Raw genomic sequence first — 8,679 nt, forward strand, 5'->3', positions numbered from 1 at the left:
TGAGCATGGAGGGTAATAGGATATTGACTATAAGGATATATTTATAGTTCGGCAAGAATTTCCAATATTCTATTGGGGTTTGGGTGGAATGGGGGTGGAGTAGGGGGTTTGGGGCTTTATTAATATCAACCGAGCTGGCACACATGCCAGCTCTTATGGACCCTTTATAGGAGTCTCACATGATAGGATCGGAATTTTTTATTATTATTTATTATTATTATTATTATTATTTTTTCTCTCTATTGCACAGGCCGTGCTTGGGGTCAATCCATATGAGGGGTATGTAATTCTCCTGTACACAATAATTTATTCTATTAATATTGAAAACAAAATAAAATATAATTTTATGAGGGCGACATATGTCTGATCTCCAAATACAACTAGTGATCGAAATCTTGAAGGATTTACTTATGGTAGTACCTTAGGTCCGTGAGACGCAAATGTGTTAAGCATTTGTTTTTTAACAACAAATGTGAAAACAAAATGAGAAGTGATACAAGAAGCAATTTTGAGTGGAATTCATCATTGTAGAGCCTTACTACCGGAGCACGACTTAACCTCGTGTAATTTTAGTGGACTCGAGATGTGACATGCATTAATAATCAATGTCGGTGCATGGAAATCAGAAAGAAAATGTTGGGGGTTGCTTTAGCCTCGTCTAAAATTTTGTTGGCTCCTCGTATCTAATCTCGCTTTTCTCAGCCTAATCGAGTCTTGGTTGATATAAATGTTCGGAAAAGAACATCTCTCGTCAATATTAAAACATGCAAAGATCAAGAGCTAAAGTTTCACTATTCCACGATGTGTTAAGAATTAAATATAAATGAATAAGTAAATATTTTTTTTCTATCAATTTTATATTTTAAACAAAGTGATTTGACATAATACAACAATTCCGATAATTGGGCAATGAGAAATGACATAATACTGAATCTACATTTTCATGGCTTGTTTGATTATGTCTAAACTTTTGTTGGTTCCGTGGTAATTAAAGATGGTTTGTTTTGTTAGATATCGACAGGAAATATTCGTTATTTGTATATGATTATTGTAGTAAATTAGAAATCAAAGACAACATCGTATCATATTAAAATTTAACAATTATAATCAAAAGATATTTTATCTAGTTGTCTTGTAAACTTACGCAATGACCAGCTAGGTTAAGCAAATCTTTTGGGGTATTTTAAAATTTGTATGATTATCTTATAAAAAATAGCTATATTAATGTTCTACTAACATTATAATAAAATAAAATGAAAAATAATTAATAAGAGAGAGATCATTAATGCATCAGGAATGCGTGACTTTATACTGAGCCATCACTGGTTATTTTTACATTTATAAATTATGTGGTATGCGCATGATGGAGGAAGTCTCACATATGCCGACTTGACAATCGACTATGTCAATAGAATTGGACCTATTAAATAAAGCAACATTCAACGGTCCATCTCGACCCATTTTTCTCTTTTTACACCGTTTCACGCAAAAGATAATGTTATTCTAATCCAAGCCAAATCTCTTTCCCCCATTTCTTGCATTCATTCTTTCTCGTTCAATCGTTGACTTCACCATCGTAATGCAAACGATCGTCGGACATTTTTCTCAAACAGTGACCTTTGCCTCCTAACAGTGTGTTCTAGCTTGCAGGCAATGCCTACGTGAAGGGGAGGTGGCCATAATTCTGTCACGAACAAAATAAAATTCTAACATAAGAAAATAATACAAAGATATTTAACTTATTTGTTAGTATCTTATATAAAAAACATGAAAAATAAAATTTTGTGAGTGACATTGACTAATTCCCATTGGTGAATAAAGTAGCGTCGGTGATTCTCGACAATATTGCTCAAGACATTAACGTCATGATCACTAGTACCAGCGATCACCAGTGACGTAGTAGTGATAATTTCTTTCAATTAGAATCATCAAAAATCTTATCATTGATGATCAGCGACCAATTTCCATTGATAACTAAAACACCATTGCTCATTCCACACAACATCACAAACAACAAAGTTCATATTAAGGAAGCTTAAGCCGTAATAAGGTTTTCGGGCAGCAATAACTTCAATCAAAGCTCGAGCTCCCCATAGTAAAAGTCTTCCCTCATGATGTGACATTCTCAAATTTTTCAAACTTTTAGAATATCTCAATAGCGACTCGCTTCCTGACCTCTTCTAGTTAAACCTCCCCCGCACCCTCTAGGATTGCGATTTTCATGTCCAAAGAAGAATGTTTAAACGATGGTTAATCACCAACCTCACCCTCTTGCATCTTTTTCAAATCTTTCGCCTCAATAAGATGTTTGATAGCCTTGAGCTCGATATGTCTCTTATCTAGCTTGTCATGTAAGTCTAGGATATTACTCCTACTTCTTGTAAACCTTCACTAGCATCAAAACACAAGCATTCATGAGATGAGACATCACATCGAGCTTTTCAACACTTCTCTTCTTTCCCTATCAACTTTCTACTTCTTGGTTGAGGGAAGTAAAGACTGAGTCATTCTCAACTAGATCAGGACCGTTGAATATCAATCAATAGATATAAAAATAACATGCTAACCAAATATTTTGTCAATAGTAAAATAAAAGTTAAAAAATATCTTGTAAATTGGTTAATATTATAAGAAAAGAATATAATTAATTTTTAAATTACTTTCCAAAATCTTATTAAATTTAGATGTCATAGAAAGTAAAATTTTTTTATTGACACTGATGCTTTCCATTGGTGACTATAGCACATTGGCGACTTCGTCTATATATGAAATTACCCTTGGTAATCTCTAACAATGGAAGGTCGAAGATCGCTAACAGTATTGTTCTGGGTCGTACCTTCTAAATGTATCAACATATATTGATTTCAATCAGAATTTCCAACAATCATATAATCAGTGATCATTGAAATATTATCAGTGATTTCTGACGATTATGTTGATAATTGCCAAAGCTGTATCCTTGATAACCAACGATATTGTTATTGGTAATTCCGCCTAAACTATCAATAGTCATATTGTCAACAAACCACAAATGAATTCTCATTTGCCATTGAAATTCATCGATGATTTCTGACAATGTTGTTGGAAATTTTATGCCAATTCCCTTTATTTCTATATATCTGCAGAATCTTTTGTTGTTTAAAAGAATATTAGCAAACATGAAAACTAAAGAATATAACGTATAAATTAAACAGATCGTCAAAACTTTTTACTATATGAAAATTGTTACAATCATATAGAATTTTATTCATCAATCTATTCTCCAAGTATTACAAAGAAAAATAAACTCGAGCTTTACCACATCTACTTTTCTACCCTTTGTACGAAAAGTCTCAAAATGTTAGGCTCATAATATTCCTCTTAGATTAATTCTTAGGCCACATCCAAAATAATGAAATACATCCACAATTTATAAGATCAATAACTAAGTAGAAGAGTTTAATTTCAACTCAAACAATGACTCCTTTCAACTCAAACAATGACTCATTCATGTGTAAGACTCCAAAATCAGCGGAAAATTGGAGACCAAGTATTGGGAATTTGTTCTCAACTTTAATTAGAAATCTTCTATAAAATCATTACCTTTCATTATTTGCAATAGAAGTCCTCCAAATTTTGACTTTTAAGGAAATTAACCAACGATCTCTACCTTATTGAAAACGAGTCAAAATATCGTCATCTCTTCGACAACTTTTAATCACAATACTTGGAAAAACAAGTAAGCCTTTGACACGCTTTAATGATCCCATACTCTACTATATGAGTATAATCACTCAAAATTATTTGCGAACTTCGAGCATTTCATCGGTTATATATTGAAATAACCCTACTGATAGTTATGGTGCAACTCTCCAACTGACTTTCCCATAGAGCTCATCAGCCATCGACATCACAACACCACACATCTTGCATTAAATGTCAATCAGTGCTATGTACCATGTACCAGTAAAAACACATCCTTTATCATGGCAATTAGCGACATGCCACGAGGTTGTTTTCATCTTACTTTACAGTATCACACCCACGTCCTCCTCTACCAGGAAAGATGCATTGTTTGACCCCAAGCAGTTAGCTGACCCTGCTCCACACAATTTATCTTCACATGGCCGGTCTGACCGCAGCTCCAATAAGTTGCTTTCTTCCTCATTGAGTTTCCCTTTTTTCTCTTTCAGTCACAAGCACCACATTGCCTGATGGAATATTCTATCCCCCTAATCTTCCTTCTTCTGAGATCAAGTTGTTTGTCACTTCTACAAAACTCACAGTTTCCTTTTCATACATCAAGATTGGCTTGATATGTTCATAGATAGATGAAAGAGACCAGATGAGTCGTAGTGCCTTATCCTCATCATCTATCTTCATTCTAATATCCTCCAGTTTTGAAACATTTCCGTTGAGAGCATCCAGATGGTCTGAGATTTTTGTACCTACTTCCATGCGCAATGGATGAAAATTTTCCTTTAAGTATAACTGATTTGAGAGGCTCTTCGTTCGATATAGTTCTTCTACCTTCTCCCATAGTTTTTTTTTTGCAGTAGATATCCCATAAATATTTGCAAGAACATTTTTAGACAGACAAACATGTATCGTGCTTGCAGCCTTCAAATCTAATTATTCCCAATCCTCATCGCTCATACTGGATTTAGCTTCATTACCAGAACTCTTGGTTAGTTTTTCTTTCAAAGCCTTGTGCTGTCCAACTTGAATCAATAAGTCCCTAACTTGTACTTGCCACAAGCTAAAATTGATTGTCCCATAAAAAATTTCCACGTCATATTTCAACAATAACATATTTTTCTATTACTCCAATACTCTGAACCACTTGACGTTCTGATACAACTTGTTGAAAATTTTACATCAATTCCCTTTATTTCCATTTACCTGCATAATATTTTGTTGTTCAAGAGAATATTAACAAACAGGAAAAATAAAAAATATAATACAACAGACCGTCAAAACTTTTCACTATATGCAAATTATTACAACCATATAGAATTTCGCTCACCAACCCACTCCCCAAGTATTACAAAGAAAAATAAATTCGAACTTTACCACATCTACTTTTCTACCCCTTGTACGAGAAGTCTCTAGATGCTAGGCTCACAATATTTTTATCTTAGATCAACTCTTAAGCCACACTCAAAATAATGAAATACATATACTAATTATAGAATAATAACCAAGTAAAAGAGTTTAGTTTGAGTTAATAACCAAGTAAAAGAGTTTACTTTCAACTCAAACAAGGAGTCCTTCATGTGCAAGTCTCCAAAACCGATTGTAAATTGGAGACCAAGTACTGCAAGGATTCTGTTCCCAACTTTAATTAGAAATCTTCCATACAATCATTACCTTTTATTATTTGCCATAGAAGTCCTCCAACTTTTGACTTTTGAGGCAATTACGCAACAAATGTCAATGATGATATTGTTTTTGATAATCTCAAAAGGTATGTCGATGATAACTAACATTATCTCTCACTGAATCTATGAATATGTATGGATTTCAATTAGAGTCACCAACCGCCAAATCTTCAGTGAATATTGGAATTTTCATAAACAATTATTTTTTCTATTAATTTTTCTATTATTGCATCGTAAAGGCCCCTTTGACAACTTTGCCCAATGCTTCCAAATTTCTTGAGCCACCCTAGACCTAAATGCTTACGCCCTTGATTAGGAACAACAAACAAGATCTAATTACTTATGTTATATTTTTGACTAATCAAGTAATTAACTTGACTAAATTGGTGACTCAATTGACTAAGATTGCATCTTTTACTTAGATGATTGGATCAAAAAGAGTAAAATCTCATGTCAAAGTGATGTTAATTGCGTATTGCACCTGTTGCTTTTCATGGTAAGAGCACTTGTGTACCTCATTGATTAGGTGTTTAAGTGCATTCATCTGCATTGTTCATGAAATATACATGTTCTTGGTATAGTTTAATGCTTGTATCATCTACGCTGTATACATGAAGCTCTTATGAGTAGATTTTGACCGCATGCTTGAGATTCGGGATATAGGCCACTTTTGTAGTGGATTGACTTTGAATATGGAATGGCTTTTAAACTAGTTGACCTTAACTTTACTATAGTCTACATAAAAGAAAAATTATTTTTCAACTTCAAGAGAAAAATATTTGAAACATATGAAAAAAGTAAGCTACATCTTATACTTGTCTTCGAAGCCTTTTTGACTAAGTAATTAAACCTGTAGGATATCTTAAAACTTGATGCCCTATAGTTATCTGACTTTGAAATTTTCGGCGTAAAGCTCATTATGCGTGTCATAACGTTTGTTTAATGGAGATAAGTCTGCACATAAGAGAATAAAATTATTTATGCTTACAAATATGGAGAGTAAAAAAGTTATAAATGAAAAGTCAGTTATGAGCTTATTGATTTAAGAGGTCCTAGTAGCACTAGGTTTGACTTTCATAATTCGAAGAACAGTGACTTTTTTCAATGTCATTTCTCACTGATTCAATGTTTTTATGTGGGAAAGTTGTTTACTTTTTATGAATTATACATATAAGTAAGCAAATTAACTGATCTTGATATTATATCTAAAAATCCATAAAAGACAGTTATCTCAAAAGTAAGAAAACTTTTTCTCCCATCACTTGTTTTGTAAAATTTTGCATATTTTTGCATGTGCATATTTTTTTTAACTCTTCATCTCCATGTTACAATGTTATTAATGAATAAATTACTCATATTCCTTTGATATTCGTGACAAAATGCCGGGGTTGGGGGGGGGGGGGGGGGAAGAGAGAGAGAGGGGGTATTTATTTCAGGAGAGTTGGGAAGTATACGAGTTAGAGGAAGAAGTTTTATTTCAGGAGAGTTAGGAAGAGCATGAGTTAAGGGGGAGAAGTCGATATTTTTTAATTCATTCCTCTCCATGTTATTAATGATTTTGTCAAGATTTTTTAATTGATTGGTATTCTAATATTGACATTATGTTTTGTGTTTTATCAATATTGATATTAATTTTTTATATGTTATATCTAACTTACTTTTAATATTATTTAATTGTCAATTTCCTTTTCCTTTTCACGCAGTGTTATTGTTTTTATGTGTTTTACAAAATAGGTGACAAGTTATAGTTTGGAAATTGAGTCTTGGGTAGTCAGGCCGTTTTAATTTTGACTTTGAAATAAATAATTTTGTCACGGAATATCAAAAGAGGATATTGTTAGGTCCAAATTATAAATAGTAACTTCCAACTTCGTAATGTGCAATTTTCTTAATCAAAATCATGTCTTAATCAAATTGTATTAGGAGTTTATTGAACTTTAATCATAATTAATTAAAATAGGATTTATGAAGTCCAAGTTATAGTAAAAATAGTTTAGGGATGATAGAGTTTGAAAAGAAGTCAAAGAAATCCAAGAAGATTAAGATTCGAACTTCAAGAAGTAGAGCAGGAAATGGACTCTCGGCATTCGCTTGACTCCCTGTTGGTGCTCGAGCGGTAGGCTAGCCACTCGTTTGGTGCCTAGTTAGTGCTTGAGCGGTGGTTCAATTTTCAGAATTCACTATTTCTGTAGAAAAATATTTTTTTATTCCATTTTCATCCCAAAGATCTCCATGATAAACAACAGCCTCATGAATATCCCAAATTGTGTTATTATACATTAGAGATCGCATTCTTTAAGATCCAAATCAATAATCCATTATTCTTTTGATTAAGCCACATATCAAAACACAGAGAGATAGTTTATCAAACATCACAACAAAATCCTACCTTTCATCAATTAGCCTTCAGAGTTTTGGAGATTTGGAGAAGAGATGGTTGGAAAATGGTCAAACCTTTTCTTTTTTTTTTTTTAATGGATAACTAACTAATAAATTAACAAAAACCATCCATTTGGACTCCAAGTGCGAGTTTTTGAAAGATTTTGTATTTTGGGTACTACGAATTAAAGGATTGAGTTAAATTTGCATAAAAGTGAAAAGTTTGGTACTGCGTCTACAATTTTTCGTTGAAGTAATAAATTTAATATTAATTCCTACAATCGCTTACAAAAGTTGATTAGTGTTCCTAGAATAATCAAATTGTCCACTTAAACTTGAAATAATATGTATTAGAATTAAGATGTGTTGTACGATTTACTTGGAATCAAAAGATCCACCATAAGATCATAATGAGTTTTGTTTATGTAGGAATCCCTCTGATAACTCCTATTCAATTTTTAGGTGATTGTTAGTTAAAATAAAATAAAATTACAAAGTGGTAAGAATACGAAGAAGCATAGCAATCACAAAATTTTTTATATTACAACAAGACAAGTTTTAGGAATATATATGATACTTTTTAATTAATTATAATGACCAGAGCATAATCTTTAGTTATTTCTCACTGTCTTTGTAAAGAAGCGAAAGAAAACAAAGCACTATGAGGACAATTTGGTTTATTATAAGGTTGGTGTACCTAGAACTGGATCAAAATAAGGACGAATTAAGGGGTTACAGCAAGGTCCAACCATAGCCGAGATCCTTTTTGTAACTATTTATTTTTATTTTTATGTTTAGTTCGCGTCCAAATTTAAGTTCAGTCATTACCCAAGTTCCAAGTCCATAGCTCTAGACATAAGGACTGATTTAGGAACCCGATGCCACAGAGCCACCTCCATGTTCTTTAAAAATATTTAAAAACATTACTTTTCTTAAGGCC

Source organism: Olea europaea, chromosome 23 (assembly GCF_002742605.1).
Source record: "Olea europaea var. sylvestris chromosome 23, O_europaea_v1, whole genome shotgun sequence".
Taxonomy (NCBI): Eukaryota; Viridiplantae; Streptophyta; class Magnoliopsida; order Lamiales; family Oleaceae; genus Olea; species Olea europaea.